The sequence below is a fragment of the Tursiops truncatus genome, chromosome 3 (assembly GCF_011762595.2).
Source record: "Tursiops truncatus isolate mTurTru1 chromosome 3, mTurTru1.mat.Y, whole genome shotgun sequence".
In the NCBI taxonomy this organism is placed as follows: domain Eukaryota; kingdom Metazoa; phylum Chordata; class Mammalia; order Artiodactyla; family Delphinidae; genus Tursiops; species Tursiops truncatus.
This window is the reverse complement of record NC_047036.1, coordinates 116,613,892-116,630,710: the sequence shown is the minus strand read 5'-3', so window position 1 is coordinate 116,630,710 and position 16,819 is coordinate 116,613,892. Positions and strand designations below refer to the sequence as shown.

General features: G+C 45.2%; 1 non-coding gene across 1 annotated transcript in view; it reads right to left on the bottom strand.

The window, feature by feature from the left end:
• LOC109548177 (uncharacterized) overlaps positions 1-14,267 on the bottom strand; it is a 51,511-nt gene extending 37,244 nt beyond the window's left edge. The window contains exon 1 of the transcript XR_012330881.1: positions 14,111-14,267. This is a non-coding gene — a transcript (uncharacterized protein). The remainder of the gene's footprint in view (positions 1-14,110) is intronic.
• Positions 14,268-16,819: the final 2,552 nt, after the last annotated feature.

Sequence of the window (16,819 nt, the reverse complement as noted above, 5' to 3'; positions counted from 1 at the left end):
CAAATCAATCAGTGTGATTCACCACATTAACAAATTGAAGAATAAAAACCATATGATTATCTCAATAGATGCATAAAAAGCTTTCGACAAAATTCAACACCCATTTATGATAAAAACTCTCCAGAAAGTGCGCACAGAGGAAACATACCTCAACATAATAAAGGCCATATATGACAAACCCACAGCTAACATCATACTCAATGGTGAGAAGCTGAAAGCATTTTCTCTGAGATCAGGAACAAGTCAAGGATGTCCACTCTTGCCATTTTTATTCAACATAGTTTTGGAAGTCCTAGCCATGCCAATTAGAGAAGAAAAACAAATAAAAGGAATACAAATTGGAAAAGAAAAAGTAAATCTGTCACTGTTTGCAGATGACATGATACTATACACGGATAATCCTAAAGATGCCACTAGAAAACTACTAGAGCTAATCAATGAATTTGGTAAAGTTGCAGCATACAAAATTAATACACAGAAATCTGTTGCATTGTTATACACTAACAACAAAAGAGAAAGAAACAATCCCATTTGCCATCACATCAAAAAGAATAAAATACCTAGGAATAAACCTACCTAGGGAGACAAAAGACCTGTACTCTGAAAACTACAAGATGCTGATGAAAGAAACTGAAGATGACACAAACAGATGGAGAGATATACCATGTTCTTGGATTGGAAGACTCAATATTGTCAAAATGACTATACTACCCAAGGCAATCTACAGATTCAATGCAATCCCTATCAAATTACCAATGGCATTTTTCACAGAACTAGAAAAAAAAATTTTTTTTCTCATGAACCATGTGCATGGCTAAAATTTTTTTTAACTTGTATGGAGACACGAAAGACCCTGAACAGCCAAAGCAATCTTGAGAAAGAAAAATGGAGCTGGAGGAATCAGGCTCCCTGACTTCAGGCTATACCACAAAGCTACAGTCATCAAAACAGTATGGTACTGACACAAAAACAGAAATATAGATCAATGGAACAGGATAGAAAGCCCAGAAATAAATCCAAGTACCTATGGTCAATTAATCTATGAGAAAGGAGGCAAGACTATACAGAAAAGACAGTCTCTTCAAAAATGGTGCTGGGAAGACTGGGCAGCTAACATGTAAAAGAATGAAATAGAATATTTTTTAACACCATGCACAAAAATAAACTCAAAATGGATTAAAGACCTAAATGTAAGACCAGATACTGTAAAACTCTTAGAGGAAAACAGGCAGAATGCTCTATGACATAAAACACAACAATTTCTTTTTCTATCTGTCTCCTAGAGTAATGGAAATAAAAACAAAAATAAACAAATGGGACCTAACTAAACTCAAAAGCTTTTGCACAGCAAAGGAAACCATAAAGTGAAAAGACAACCCACAGAATGGGAGAAAATATTTGCAAATGATGCAACCAACAAGGGATTAATCTCCAAAATATACAAACAGCTCATGCAGCTCAATATAAAAAAACAAAAAACAAAACAAACAAAAGCAAAAAACCCAACCCAATCCAAAAATGGGCAGAAGACCTAAATAGACATTTCTCCAAAGAAGACATACAGATGGCCAACAGGCACATGAAAAAATGCTCAACATTGCTAATTGTTAGAGAAATGCAAATCAAAACTATAATGAGATATCATCTCACCCCAGTCAGAATGGCCATCATCAAAAAGTTTATGAACAACAGGTGCTGGAGAGGGTGTGGAGAAAAAAGGGGACCCTCCTACACTGTTGGTGGGAATGTAAATTGGTACAGCCACTATGGAGAACAGTATGGAGGCTCCTTAAAAAACTAAAAATAGAGCTGTTGTATGATCCAGCAATCCCACTCCTGGGCATATATCCAGAGAAAACCATGGTTTGAAAGGATACATGCACCCCAGTGTTTACTGCAGCACTGTTTACAATAGCCAAGACATGGAAGCAACCTAAATGTCCATCAACAGATGAATGGATAAAGAAGATGTGGTACATACATACAATGGCATATTACTCAGCCATAAAAAAGAATGAAATAATGCCATTTGCAGCAACATGGACATGGAGACTATCATACTTAGTGAAGTAAGTCAGACAGAGAAAGACAAATATATGATACTGCTTATATGCGGAATCTAAAAAAAATGATACAAACGAATTTATTTACAAAACAGAAACAGACTTACAGACTTAGAGAACAAACTTATGGTTACCAAAGGGGAAATGTGGGGGTGGGGAGATAAGTTGGGAGTTTGGGATTGACGTGTACACTATATTTAAAACAGGTAACCAGCAAGGGCCTACTGTACAGCACAGGGATCTCTAATCAATATTCTGTAATAACCTAAATGGGAAAAGAATCTGAAAAAAAATAGATACATGTATATGTACAACTGAATCACTTTGCTGTACACCTGAAACTAACACAACATTGTAAATCAACTATACTCCAATATAAAACAAAAATTTTTTAAAAAAAGGCTGCATTGAACACTCTTATCTGATGATCCCACTCAAGACATGCTCAAAGTCATAGGATTTTCAGTCATTCAACCATACAATGAGAAGAGCAGAAACTATTCTTTCGGAAAGTGGCCCATGGAGGTAAGATCACAATAAAAGACCTCATCAAAGCAGAGATGAAGGAAAGAATAATAGTTTTCAAAGTTATTTTTTTTAATGACAAGACACCTGGTAGCATGGCACTGACCCTGCAGGCAGTAGAGTGGAGAATGTTCCTCTGGAAAAACTGAGCAGCCCGAGGGGAAAAAATTACTGATAATACTCGAGGAGACTCCAATGACTCACCCAGTCACTCCTCAGAAAAGCCCATGCACGCAGAACTTCTAATCAGCTTTTTATTGCCTCATAAATAAATGAATGAACAAGGATTATCAAGACATTTAAGGAAAGCCTGCAACATAAAAGAACAAAACAGAAAAAAGAAAAAACAACCCAAACGTCCAAAAAAAAAGAAAAGAATAAATTACGGTACATCTATATAATAGTTCCTTTGCAATTATTCTCAATTTGAAGCATGATATTAATAGTAAGCGTAGAAAAATGTAAAAGCATGATCCCATTTTCTTTAAAATAAATATTAATAAATGGATCAGTGTTACAGAATGAAGAATTCTACAAGAGACCCACACAGTAGTCACCTAATTTAATAGAAAGGCATCACTGCAACTCAGAAAGTAAAAATTAATCTTTCCAATAAATAGTGCTGGCTATTCTAATGGGAGAAAATTAAAAAAATGAACCTTGATCTCCATCCTTATAAACAAAGAATAATTCACACTGTACCCTGGACACAGTCACACTTTTAGAACAAAGTTTATAATATATTCATGACTTTGGAAATATTTATCTTATGACCCAGCAATTCTACTCTTAGATATATACTGAAGTAAAATGAGCACGTAAGTCCACCAAAGACACATGTAAGAATAGTCAGTGACTTCCCTAGTGGTCCAGCGGTTAAGACTCCGTGCTTTCAGTGCAGAGGGCACAGGTTCAATATCTAGTCAGGGAACTAAGACCCCACATTCCCACATGCAGCACAGCATGGCCAAAAAAAAAAAAAAAAGGAATGGTCAAAGCAGCTTGATTTATTATAGCCCCAAACCGGAAACCATCCAAATGTTCATCAACAGCAGAACAGAAAGATTACGGTACAGTTATACAATAGACACTGCCCAGTGATAAGGAAAGAACAATTACTACATGCAGCAACGTGGATGAGTCCCACAGACAATGATGAACAAAAGCCAGACTCAACAGACTTCACACTGTAAGACTGCATTTATATGAGGTTCAAGAACAGCCAAAACGAATCTACGGATATTGACTGGAAGAGGCACAAGAGGAGATTTCTGGGATGATGGAGATGTTCCACATCTTGAGCTGAGTCATGATTACATGGAACAGTTTTGGAGTTGTACATTAAGATTTTCATGCTTTGGCAGACAAGCCTGGGAAGGGCTGAGGGGACCGTCCTGAGAAGCCTTGATTAAAATGGGGAAAAAAAAAAAAAGATTTTCATGCTTTAAGTGTACAGTAACAGTAGACAGACAAAATTTGGCTAGAAGGAAAAAAACATTTATAGTGGTTTTCCCTGGGTGCTGGAATTATTGGCAATTGTTATTCTGTATGTTTGAAAATTTCAATAAGGAACCTATATAGTCAGAAAAAAAATAAGTTTTCTTAGTGCTTTTTGGTATTTTCATGTTACCCACCTCTTTTTTTTTTTTAAATGCCTAGAATGCTTCTGTAGACCCCTTCTAGTGTCCCAACTTCCCTATTATTAATTTTCCCTTGTGGATAAACTATTTTATATCTGCTCTTCACTGCTTTTTACAGTGATTTTTGTAATTGTGGTTCTTTTTTGTGGGGGGGAGGCACTCCATGCGGCATGTGGAATCTTAGTTCCCCGACCAGGGATCGAACCCGTAGCCCCTGCAGTGGACGTGCAGAGTCTTAACCACTGGACTGCCAGGGAAGTCCCATGATTCTTTGTTTCACAAGACACTTCAGCTTCTTAAGTTCTTTAAATGTTTTTTCTCTGCTTCAAACTGAAAAGTCACTTGGCTAAGTACCAAACATGGGGTTAAAAAAAAAATTCTCTTGGTTACATGCAGACTTCCCCTACCTTGGGACTATTCTTATCTTCAAAGCCAGAAGTCATGCTTATCCCTCCATCTTTACATATCCTTCTTGGGAATTTATAAAATTGTAAAGTTTTTTTTAAAAAAAGGGCTGATTTTACTCTGAAGACCTCCTCTGTGTCTTTTCTGAACTCCCTAATTAGGGATCTTCGTAAATAGATTATTTTATATTCTAGGTCCCTCAGTTTTTCTTGATTCTCATACCCATAATTTTGGGTATTGTTTGTTGGGCTAAAAAAAGCTTTAGAATTACTGGTTTGGTGGTGCTCTATCATCTCAGGTTTACAGTTTTTGTTAAATTTTGGCATTGATGTGTTCGTTTATTCCATTCACACAGTCATTTGTTCCTTCTATAAAAAGTAGAGACAGGGCTTCCCTGGTGGCGCAGTGGTTGAGAGTCCGCGTGCCAATGCAGGGCCCCGGTCCGGGAAGATCCCACATGCCGCGCAGCGGCTGGGCCCGTGAGCCATGGCCGCTGAGCAGCTGGGCCCGTGAGCCATGGCCGCTGAGCCTGCGTGTCCAGAGCCTGTGCTCCACAACGGGAGAGGCCACAACAGTGAGAGGCCCGCGTACCGCAAAAAATAAATAAATAAATAAATAAATAAAAATTAAAAAGTAGAGCCAGTAGGTCAGGGAAGTCAGAGAAGGCTTCTAACGGGAAGCAATGATCACACTGAGAGTTAGGCAGAAAGGGAAATGCGGATTACTCAACCTTCACACTCTGGTCAGAAATAACGCTCACAAACAGCCTTACTAAGAGTAGACTTTCAGGATCACTGCAGCTTCTTTTTCTATAGTTATCCTTTATCTCTTTTAATAGGAGTCATGTAATTTTATTCGTTTACTTGTCAGATACTATTGGCAAACCTAATCATTTGTTTATTCAACATTATTAAGTACTTATTACATGACAAGCCCAGTACTGAGGATATGAGAGAAAGAACTCTAGCTGCCTTCCTCTTCCCCTTCAGTACCACTGATAATAGAAATAAAATAATTGGGACTTCCCTGGTGGCATAGTGGATAAGAATCCACCTGCCAATGCAGGAGACGCGGGTTCGATCCTTGGTCTGGGAAGATCCCACATGCCACGGAGCAACTAAGCCCATGCGCCACAACTACTGAGTCTGTGCTCTAGAACCCATGAGCCACAACTACTGAGCCCACACGCCTAGAGCCTGTGCTCCGCAACAAGAGAAGCCACTGCAACGAGAAGCCTGCCCACCGCAACAAAGAGTAGCCCCTACTCGCCACAACTAGAGAAAGCCCGCACGAAGCAACGAAGACCCAACACAGCCAAAAATAAATAAAATAAATTTATAAAAAAATAATAAGTAATCTAGAGATGATTTAAAGTATTCAGAGGATGTGCGTAGGTTAAATGCAAACCCTATGCCATTTTATTTACGGGACTTGAGCATCCACATTATTTTGGTATGAAGGGGTCCTGGAACTACTGAGAGATGACTACACACAGTAAAAAATGAAAGATATCTTTGGGTAATGTCTGCCCCATGGCTTTTAGGAGAAAATAACCTATTTCTTCACTTGTTGAGCAGGAAAGCCACACTTCTAGATGCTTCCAACAACCATCCAGCTACCACTGAGAACATGTTTTGTCCCAGCACCAGGGCAGGATCCACAGCTGTGAACAGTCCCATGGGTTTCAGGCCAACCTCACCAAGGGCCCCTTCTCCAGCCTTTATTAGTCACGGATGGTCCTCTGCAGAAGCCAGAGGACTACCTGAATGTAGGACAGCCTTCTGCCTTCAGCTTCTGGAAGGACACCCCAAAGGTGGACCTCACTCAGCCCCTTGTCTGACAGCTCCCATAATGCCAGCAAGCCCACCCCCCCACTGCCCACTCCCCCCTTGGGAACTCCAACCACCAGCTGCGTCCCACCCCTCAGCTCGGGAACTCCGGTCAGCACCCCACTGATGCTGCTATCTTAAAGCCATGGGGAAGTGAAGGCTGGCTCCTGCTCAGAAAAAAAGGCTGGGGACCTCTGAATTACATCTAGTCATGGGATGTACAGGAGAGCATTGTAACTCTGGAGCTTCAAACAGCCAGCCCTCAAAGTGACAATGGAGGGAAAATGAGCCCAGCAAGAGGGAGGGTAGGAAGCAAAAGCAGCAGTGAACAGAAGGGAAAGAAAAAGGGAAGAAAGCTGTTAACAGAGAAAGTGAGTTGGGGAGATTAAAGAATAGGTTAGAGCAGGGAGAGAGAGAAAAGGGAGGAACTCTGCTCCCTGCCAACTTGACAGGACACACTAGAAAGGGACAGTCTATTCCTCCCAACAAGCCTGACAAGGCCACTTCCCAGGCCAGGTCCCTCACCAGCACGGCCCCTGAAAGACAGGCTCTGCCTGCCCCCTCCCAGAGCATTAGACTAGGCTTTGTGGGAAAACTGAAATCTTGACGGCTTAGAAAAAGGCCCCTACAGCTTCATGTGCTGGCAATTTAACTAAGCACTCCTGGTTCCTGCCGGCTACCAGCCCAGCCCTGGCTTTGCTCCACCATTAAAGCACGCTCTCCTGACCGACCCTCTGCGGGAGCGGCAGCTCAGTCAGCACCGCAGGGCGGCTTTAAAGGACAAGAGTGAATTTCACTGAACACCAGCAAGTACCAGTCACACCTGCCATGTGAGCACCCTAAGGACCAGACATCCCAGGGCAGCTCACTCCCCCCGCTTTCATTTTCATAGAATCTTTTTAAAGGAATACGCATTATGGACAAAAAGGTTAGAAAAAACACATGCTAGATGATAACTTCAGAGTTCTGTCATTAGTAACATCCACCAAGAGCAACTGTATGTATGGAAGACAAGGGGCCCAAAGTAGTATGGAGTATTGATGAATTAAAAACAAAAACAAGAAAACAAACTGCATCCACCCTGAACAAAAACCTGAGTTTTCCAAGAGCGCACCTGCACAGAAAGAACAACAGAACACAGCATCAATAAAGTCACATCCCTGGTGGAGGGCCTAGAGTTTAATGTAGTATACAGGCTCACCACCACTTGGGCCTCCTTCTGGCAAACCTCATGTCAAAACACCAGTGTTTTCAACTGACTGCATGTATTTCTTTTCAGTTCCTATGTTTTTCACTCTGCTGTCTTCCTGGTGTCATATAGCCATGCAGAGTTTCAGAAGATGGGATTCAAGGGGCCCTCTCTGAAGGCCTGCCTACCCCCAAACCATTCCTACCACCTGTTTACTGCCACCTGAAAAAATTAACAGAGTGAGTCATGTCTTTGGATGAAGGCAGTATTTTTCCAACTGGAGTATGTGGAACGATTTGGGGAATGTGGACAGACAACTTAATTTTAATAGTTATGCTTTTTAATATTTGCTTTCTATTTGTGGCAGGTGATAGTGGTTTCCAATTTAAGCCAATCATAGGTTCCCCTTCAAATAACTTTTAGAGTTTTTAAAAAATGGCGTAATTTAAAGAAAAATGTTAAATAATAGTACTGATGGCAAAGAGATAAGACAAAAATCATGCAGGTGGAACACAAATTAAGTGTGAGAAACAGATGAAGCACCCACCTCCAAGCCCTTAGAATGCAACCACCCCTCGCTGGAGTTCTGCCACCATCACACATCGAATATCACCAAGATTTAGTTCAGCAAAGTCAGCAGAACCAGAGGACGCAGAAATTGGATCAGAGATTGATGAATCACACCAGCCTTTAGAGAGGGTGCTGCGGAAGAAAGGCTGGGGGTGGGGGAAGGGGGGACACGGGGTCTGGGGTCTCTGGGAAGCTAGCGGGCAGCAGGAAAGCAGTAAGTATAGGTTTAACGACAAGGACTCATGAGATAGGCACATTCCTACAGAAGTCCCCCTCTTCACACATACTGTCCCCAAATGATCCTGCCCGAGGTCCCAATACTGAAAGCTGATGGGTGAAGTACTGAGAGCAGAAGTCTAGCACCACTTCCCAGGTCTTCCTATTCCCAAATACCTTTGCAATTCAATTGTTCCCCACCCCTGCCTTTCTTTGAACACTGGCCAGGAGGCCAGGTAGATTTCAGTGGTGATTTATTTTCTGGGCCAATTCTCTTGAGACTAATGACTCTTTAACACAAATCAGAGAACTGATGAAAGGCATCTGTGAATAAGGCATTACTCTCCAATGAGTAAATTCAGGTAGATCAAACCCTCCCCTCACCATGATTACCAAGACTCCCTTAAATCATTCACACACATCACCACAATAAACTGAATATCAACGATAAAGAGAGTCACACAAATTTTTTGGTTTCTCAGTGCAGATGAAAGTTATGTTTTCACTATACCGTAGTCTATTGAGGGTACAACAGCATTATGTCTAAAAAAATAATGTACACACCGTAATTTAAAAATACTTCACCACTGTGGGACTTCCCTGGTGGTCCAGTGGTTAAGACTCCGTGCTCCCAACGCAGGGGCCACGGGTTGGATCCCTGGTCAGGGAACTAGATCCCACACGCATGCTGTAGCTAAGAACCGGCGCAGCCAAATAAATAAAATAAATATTAAAAAGAAAATACTTTATCACTGAAAAATACTAACAAACTTCTGAGCCTTCAGCGAGTTGTAATCTTTTTTGCTGATGGAGGTTTGAAGTATTGCGAGAATTACCAAAATGTGACACAGAGAAACAAAGTGAACAAGTGCTGTTGGAAAAATGACGCCGACAGACACAGGGTTGCCACAAACCTTCTATCTGTAAAAATCGCAGTATCTGCAAGGCCCAACAGATCAAAGTACAATGAAACGAGGTATGCCTTTAATCAAAAGGTTCAGAAAAATATAAACCATCCTTTGTTTTTGACAAAGCCATACCAGACTTGCTACCCACAGACACTGGATTCAAACCATTTATCTCCCTTGCTTTTTTTTTAATTTTTTTTTTTTTTTTGGCTGCGTTGGGTCTTAATTGCTGCGTGCAGGCTTTCTCTAGTTACAGAGACTGGGGAGCTACTCTTCGTTGTGGTACACAGGCTCCTTATTGTGGTGGCTTCTCTTGTTACAGAGCACAGGACTAGGCGCGCGGGCTCAGTAGTTGTGGTGCATGGGCTTAGAGGTTCCGCACCATGTGGGATCTTCCCGGCCCAGGGATCAAACCCATGTCCCCTGCATTGGCAGGCAGATTCTTAACCACTGCGCCACCAGGGAACTCCCTCCCTTGCTTTAGAACTGAGGGCCCATCCAGTTTCCTAGCTCTGGTTTTGAGGCCTAAATCAGTACTAATATTCCACATACGTCTCCTAAAAACTACAAAAGAAGTCATTCTAAGCTCACTGCCTTTTGAAGAGCCCTTTGTATATAGTGCCCAAAATGGTGTGAACCTTTTTGGCCAGAGCCCGGAGGGTCAACTCATGCCCAATCCCCTTGCTTTTAAACTGCTGTGTTTTAATTGCTGACTCCCATTGTACAGCCAAGCCAATTAGTAGGGCTGGTCAAGCGTGAGGAGCTTGGAGGCCTAGAACACAGCACTCAATTCAGCCTGAGAAAAACAGGAAGCCTCTCCTGTCAGAACTTCCCTGTGAGAACTATGCCTAGACAACAAATGTCACAAGTCCGAGAGACGGATGTTGTAGTTCTGTAGTTCCCTGGGCACGTCAGCAAGCACTTGAATCTCTATCTGATGGAGGACTGGCAGAGTGACTCAAGAGAATGAAATTTTAAAAGATGACTATTTCACTCCTCATTCAATTTAGTGAGCATTATTGCCCACTTCAGTCTCTGAAGTGCTTAGTGAATAACTCCTTTAGGGTTGAAAGGATGTAGGGTCCAAAACCCAAGAAGCTGCAAGGTTTACTCCAGGCACTCTAAACCAGCTGGATAAAGTGTGAAACAGTCTGAACTTATTTACATATGAAATGCAAACATGCACTTACCCTCAGGTCTCCAGATCTGATTATTGGCTTATTGGTAACCAAGCCCAAATACACCCGGAAACAAAAACAAAAAAGCCTTAGGGTGCTGAATGAGGCTTTTACCAAAAAAATTTAGAACGTCCACCCTCTTTTTTTATTTCACTGCATCTCAAAAAAATATCAATCATCCAAAAATTAAAATATTCTGCTTTAGAGGAGCTCAAATTTCATAAAAGCCTCCCATTAATATTCCTTCAGAACCTCTGTGAAGGACTTCCCTGGTGGTGCAGTGGTTAAGAATCCGCCTGTCAATGCAGGGGACACGGGTTCGAGCCCTGGGCGGGGAAAATCCCACATGCCGTGGAGAAACTAAGCCCACGCGCCACAACTACCGAGCCTGTGCTCCAGAGCCTGTGAGTCACAACTACTGAGCCCGCGCGCCTAGAGCCCGTGCTCCGCAACAAGAGAAGCCACCACAATGAGAAGCCCACGCACCACAACGAAGAGTAACGCCCACCCCCACCCCGCTCTCCACAACTAGAGCAAGCCCGCGCGCAGCAACAAAGACCCAACAGAGCCAAAAATAAATAAATAAATAAATAAATTTATGGGGGGGGGCCCTCTGTGAAGCCTTTCCTTTCGGCGGAGCGCGGTGGCAAAATGGCCGTGCAGATTTCCAAGAAGAGGAAGTTTGTCACTGACGGCATATTCAAAGCTGAACTGAACGAGTTTCTCACTAGGGAGCTGGCTGAAGATGGGTACTCTGGAGTTGAGGTCCGAGTTACACCAACCAGGACAGAAATCATTATCTTGGCCACCAGGACACAGAATGTTCTTGGTGAGGAAGGGCTGACGGATCCAGGAATTGACTACTGTGCTTCAGAAGAGATTTGGCTTCCATGAGGGCAGTGTAGAGCTTTATGCTGAAAAGTTGGCCATAAGCGGTCCGTGCTCCACTGCCCAGGCAGAGTCTCTGCATTACAAACCCTTAGGAGGCCTTGCTGTGCAGAGGACCTGCTATGGTGTGCTGCGGTCCATTACCCCGTTTCAAGGTTGAGGACTGTTTCCAGCCAAGAAAGGAGGGCCTGCCCTTGGGTGACAAAGGTGCAGGCCTAGAACGCTCGTGGGGGTCTCTGGCTCATACCCTAGCCCTGGTTCCCACCTGGGCCGAGTTCCCCTTAAGGGAGGGTATTTCTGTTCTTCAACAGAACAGCCAGGCCTGGTGTTTATCATTGCTTGTGTTGAGGGAAACACTATCTTTCTTTCCTAACATTGAAGTCTTAAATTCTCTACCAATGGGAACATTTGTGGGGGCAGCCGGGGTGAATGAAAGCAGAAAATTTCCCAAAACTCTCGGCCTACTTAACCGCCCTGACAGCACATAGTTACAGTGTCTGGGGGAGGGGGAGTGGACTGTTTCCAAAGGAAGCATGATTAGTTGGCCGTTCCAAATAATTCCAAAGACCATTTAGAAAATGGTTAACAGTTTTTTAAAAATGTGGCCCAGAAATCTAACTTCCAGCGATTCTTAATATTATGGGGCTTCTGGAGAGCCCTGTAAAAAGCTCTTTCATAACAAGCCCAGCCAATGAATAGGTACACGGGGGGGGGGGGGGGGGGGGGACTCTTCAGGTAAGTAGAAATATGTGGTAAACACACATTGCTCAATGCTCAAATGACCTGTCTTAAGACATGTTTTACAGAGAATGATGTGGCTGATCTGACTGGGAAGCTCGCTCTCCCCAGCTGCCAGCACTCTGGATTTGTCCTCCCTTGAGTGCTGTGCTGGTTTCTCCGTTTAATGCATAAACCAGCTGCAGCCACCTTGCCAAGTTCTCAGCAATTCCCTCAACTGCCTTTTACTGTACAGGATTCCTGGAGTCCAATTCTGTTTTCTGGAGTCAAACAAATACAAAACAAATTGGTGAGAAGTTTCAGCTATTTCACTTCCTCCCAGAAAACAGAAGTTTGTGAAAGGTTCAATCTAAAAAGGACAACTGTGTGCTTTTTGTTGTTCACAGGATCAGTAAATTTCAGAGCTGGAAAAAAACCCATATATCACCAAATCATTCCTCTTCAAAAATCAAAATATCTTCTTCCTATTTCTCAAGAATTTAAGACAAAATGGCCAATTAACACTTAAGCAGCCTTACCTAAGAAGCCCACAAACTGAGGGTAGCAGGTAGGAAAGGGGAACTCTGTTCTACAATTAACAAAGAGCAGGGGACTCCTTTCAGCTTCCCCAATGCCCCCATTCATGTTTGGGGCACTGATTATCCTTCAATAACTTCTCTGCCATTAAATCTCCTACTACTCGCTCAGGGTTGGGTTTCACCCTGGGGATAAGAGGTGTTTGTAGAACACGCTGAAATTTCTAAAGGGTAAGTGCTCTGGACAATACAACCTCAGTGCATATCAAGGGTAGCAAAGCCCTCAGAGAGTCATTAACTCACCCGGCCAAATGAGAAGAGAAAATGAGCCGCAGCTGCGTGCTTCCTTTCCCGCATAAGAAGGAATTTTTAAAAAATCTGCTAACAATGGCCGGGGTAATTGGCACCTGGCTGCCTGCTCCCACATCCTTGTCTGATACAAAGATTTCAGAAGCAGGGTTCACAGAATCCCAACGGACCAGAGTTCTAGGCGTTGTCACCTCTTTTCCTGCCTCCTCGGTGTCTCCCCATCCCAGTGTTCCCCTACCCCAACCCAGCCGACGCTTCAATGGCTCCCCACAGTACACAAACCCTCAGCTGAGCGCTCAAAGAGTTTTCCCCAACCGGCCCTAACCTAAATCTCCAAACTTCCCCTCCGCCCCCAAAACCGCCCTAGCACTCGGTCCAGTAAGTCGCCGAATCGTCTTTCCCTTACCTCCAGCGCGAGACTCAAGGTCTCCTTCTCCAGAGGTCCCCTTTCCCTCCCTCTACTCGTCCAATGCCCACAGCTGCCGGAGATTAGCCGCCCCCCTCAGGGCTCCGCTCAGATTTCACTTCCTCCAACAGGTCTATTCAGATCCCTAGACACCGTTCTCAATAGTGAAGATTCCTTTTCCCCCGCAACACCTTTCCTGAACACCCCCGGCCCCTGCTCCCACCCGAGGGGCTCCCGAGCGCTCTCCCGCCCCAGCAGGCCCGGCTCAGAGCACGGAGTGGATCCCCGGCAGCGCCCTAGAAATCGCAGCCCAAGGCGAAGAGATGCAGAAGCCTCCCGCAGACGTCTCCCGAGACCGGGTGTGGCGAGCCCAGCTCTCAGTCAGCCGACTTCTCGCAACGCGGAGCCCCTTAGTCCACTGCCCAGAGGCCGGGCGGGCGGCGCTGGATCTTCCCAGCCTCCGCCAGCGGCGCTGCGACGGGACCCGGAGGAGCAGCCGCGATGAGCCGGGGTGGGCATCGGGCCGGCTGCAACCGCTCCCCAGCTCCTGGCCTCTCTCCCAGCCCGTGCGCGCTCCTCGGCCGGAGCCGGCCCATCCCGCCCCGGGGCCCTTCGCTCTTCCGGCGCCCTCTGGGGAGCTCGGGGGAGCGCAAAACCCCGGAAGGGCCCTGCCCGCGCCTCACCCCCTCCCTGGTCCCATCTTGGCCGGGTCCGGCTCCGCCGCACCTTACCTCTCTTCTCTTCGAAACTGCTAGGCACTGGTTCGGCCCGGACCCGCTGGGATCAGACGAGACCGCACTAGTCGCGCCGCACCTGCCAAGGAGCGAGTGAGGAGCCTGGGCGCGCCTGACGTCACAACCGGCCCGAGCGCCGCGAGCTCAGAGTCACCTGATCACCTTGGCAACCCGCACGGGGCGGGGCAAGGCGGTGGGCGGTGTCATAGCAAGAGCCCAGTTCCCTGCAGCTGGTCCTGGAAGCGCCTCCTGAAGCGCTCCCGGGCTGTTGACGACGCGGAGCCTCGAGGTCCGTCTCTGGCCTGGCTGCTCAGGCCTCCGAGTTGGAATGGATACCTGAGACTCCAACAGGCACAGGCATCAAGTTCGATCAGTGCTCCGAGACTCCAGACGTTATCCCCTCGCCGCCAGTGCAAGTGCCTGGCTGGCAGGGCCTGTGTCCCCACCATACCCGGTTCAGTGCGTGGCACGCAGGTTCGCTTGTGGGCTGCTCCTCTCCGTGTCTTCTGGGTCTAGACCCAACTAGGTTCGAGGGTTTGCTCCGCGAACTGTACCTGAGAGGGCTGGGGCTGAGGCTGATAACTGGATTGCTCTTTGGCAACTTTCCCCATAAGCCTCTCAACAAGTAGTGCAGCCTTTGCTGGAGAAAGTAGTAAGACTTAATTCATTCAGGAGAGGGGAGGAGACGGGCTGTAGCCCAGGCCCAGACCTCCTGTCCTGAAGGCCTCCTTCTATTCCAACAGAAAGAGAAAGCACTGAAACACTCCCAGAGCAAAGCCTAGAACAAGCCCGGATGTCCTACTTGAAAAGCTTTTTTGTTTTTCAGATTAGATATCGATTTTCTCAATTTCCTCCCCTTGCTCACTATAATCGTATGCCTGCACCTCTATGACTTTCCAGTTGCTAGACGTAGACCATCAGCTTCAAAATGAAAATCTAACACTCCATGGAGGTCCTGGTTTGAAAGCCACTGCTTATTTCGTCCCTTCACTTTCTGAGTTCCATTTAAGTTTTACTCTTCTAGTCCCTGCACCACTATGGAGGTTTCATGTATGTCGTCCTTCCCTCTCAGCCTGTGGGATTTTAAACCAAAAAGTTATTTTATAAATAACTTCTAGTGAGCACACTAGAATGTGTGCAATGAGCAATGAGCAATTCCAGGCTGCTTGAGGCACGATTCTTGAAGATCAGGAGTTTATCGGTGGTGTACCTCATATCCAAGTACCACCTGTGCTGTTTACTTAATAGTTTCATTTTAAGTGACACTTCTTTATTTTTATACATTTATTTAAAAAAGAAACTAGCAGGACTTCTCTGGCAGTCCAGTGGTTGAGACTTCGCCTTCCAATGCAGGGGATGCGGGTTTGAGCCCTGGTCAGGGAACAATGATCCCACAGGCCTCGTGGCCAAAAAACCAAAACATAAAACAGAAGCAATATTGTAACAAATTCAATAAAGACTTTAAAAATGGTCCACATCAAAAAAAATCTTTAAAAAAAAAAAGAAACTAGCATACAAACGGGAATAAAAGACAGCTGTGAAAGATAAAGTAGAGTCATGACTCCAGTCAGAGGTGTACTAATAGGAGAGAAGAGATTTAAAACATGAGCCCAGGTCCCAAAGGGCAGAGATTCGGAGGCAGGAAGATGGTGGGAGCAGGGCAGGGGCAGCCACACCTGGGGTGGCAGATCTGAGGAGGGGAACTCCAACTGCAGGTTAGGGACAGGTTGGGGAAGAGTTGGGCTAGAATGAGGTTTGAGGGAGGCAGTGGAGGGGAGAAGTGCTAGGAGCAGAGAGAATGGAGAAGGGATCTAGAGAAAGGAGAAGGAGCAGTGGTTTGGGGAGAGGCTGCTGAATGGAAACGTGTACTAATAGCATTAAGGGAAGGGAGGCTGAGAGGCTGCAAAAGTGAGGACTGCAGAGAAGGAGGAGCAGGTGAGAAGAACCTGATGTAGGCCCGAGGGGAAAGCACAGGGCCTCTGAGGCTCTACTGTGGGCAGGGCAAGGTGAGGGTGAGGGCCAAGGCGGAGATAACTGCCCCTGCAAGGGAGCGAGGCTGGAGAGGGCAGCTGGGACATTATGGGGTCATGCTGGGGGAGAAGAGATGAAAGAACGGTGTTTTCAGTAAGGTCCTTGGCCACTCCCCTTTTACTGAGCTGCTTGGGTGTGACAGGGCATAACCACCAAAGGAAAAAATAGAACGTTCCCCACCCCCATCCCCACCACCCCCTTGAGGAAGGAGTGCTATCAGATGAGTACAAACTCAAGGAATGTTACTTGGCAGCATCCAAGAACCAGAGACATGGCCAGGGAGCACATCCCACATGACTCTTTTCTAGGATTTGACCTCAAGTCCCAGGAGTAAGCAGCCAGCCAGATGTAGAAGTCACTGGAGTTTCTTCACAAGTTTCCATTCCCAGAAATAAAAATGTCTGTGTGGAAGGTCCTGACGAAGCATATTTTTTGTGAAAGTCCATTAGCCACTGGAACTGCAATGGATTTTCAACATTTGTGAACTCAGGAGAACCATCCAAGGATTGTGGAGGCAGCATGATGCAGGGGTTGGGAAACTGTGCTCTGAGGTATATTCATTTTGTGAAATCAGACAAGTTACCCACCTTCCTTGAGCCTCAGTCTTATCTGTAAAATGGGTATAATACCTACCTCAGGAGACTGTCATCAACTTGAGGTGAATTCTAGGTCAAA